Raw genomic sequence first — 1,551 nt, 5'->3', positions numbered from 1 at the left:
AATAAGTTAAAAGTACTCAGATATTGTAAAAAGACATGTATGAGAAGAGTGATCATTGAAAGACCTACTACCGGCACTATTTCTCAATAAGGAGTGTGTCACTCCACCCCTTAAATAGACTAGCGGTAAGAATGATCCCGGATACTCTAAGTTGAGTAATAGAATACTAATTAAGGTGATGTTCATTTCACCGATTTGAGTTTATAATTCGAGTTTTGTTATAATAAAAAGTTCTCAGAAACAGTCACATCTAATTTTTTTGCTACAGTAAAAGACTCTCACATAAAGTCACATCTTAACTCAAATTAAAAACTTAAATCAACGAACTAAACCAGCCGCTTCACATTAGCCTCAAAGAGGACCACAGAATTCGAGCAAAAAGGAAAAAGACAATATATCTTAACCACAAATCATAATAATCCATTACTGTTAGACTGACTCACTCGTAATATATATTAATTGCATGCAAAGAACTCCACCTCATTCGACTGTTTTTGATCTAGTGGCCTTTCGAGGAGCAATGCTAAATATGTGTGTATATATATATATATATATACACACACATATATATATATATATAGTGATGTCATATTATTAAATGTTTATATTTAATAAGAAATCACATGTCGGAATGTAACCGTTATATATACATCGCTAAAAATTATTTGACAAAAACTGCGCAAGAAAAGAGACCAAAAAGAAAAATGAGCATTTCTGAAAGTTTAAATACTATTCTTGTTGTGTGAAAAAATGTAGGTGACATGTGGAACGGCGATAGTGTGACGCGTAGTCCTATTTTCCCTCAAAAGGTGGCTACCCTCGACGCCAAGAGTTCGACTACCCTCGACGCTGCAAAGAAAGGCCCAAATTAGGGCGCCGACCCTTTGTGCCATCAAACTTATGCAACCAACCCTTAGAAAAATCAGAAGGGGCATAAGGTTTGCGCGACACAGACGGTGAGGGGAACGCTCTTCAGAAAGAAGCCTGACATCATAAAGTTGCGTCCAAAGGTGGGAGACATCTGCAATACGGGCATTAATTGCGGAACTCCTAAACCGCCCTGCGAGGGTAGTAAGAGATTATATGAATTCACAGAGCCGTAATAGAAAACCAATTGACTGAGTGAACAGCCCAAAAGGTGATTAGTGAGCTACGGTCTTAGCCTAGAAAGTAGGCCACTCAAGTACTTCCACCTACGAAGGAAAACCACCCACGAAGGAAGCTCGGGCTATAAAAAGGGACAAAGCCCCATACACAAGGGGAGGGCTCTCGGAAGCATTAGATGATAAAGAGGATACGCGCATGTAAATTGTAAAGAGTCCAAAAGAAATATACCATACATAAGTAGATGTAACTCTTCATTAACAGAGTGAACCACTATAAATCTCATGTGTCCTCTCATTTAAGTGTTATATTCATGCTTACAAAACACAACAAACACGTCATAACTTGATTTCAAATATACAACTAATTTCTAGCCGGTAACCCCACGAGATACCAGAGGGTGATCTGACGTATTTCTGTTAACGAAATTTCACTATCAACAATTCC

This window comes from Morus notabilis, unplaced genomic scaffold, assembly GCF_000414095.1.
Source record: "Morus notabilis unplaced genomic scaffold, ASM41409v2 Scaffold1154, whole genome shotgun sequence".
Taxonomy (NCBI): Eukaryota; Viridiplantae; Streptophyta; class Magnoliopsida; order Rosales; family Moraceae; genus Morus; species Morus notabilis.
This window is presented reverse-complemented; position numbering follows the sequence as displayed.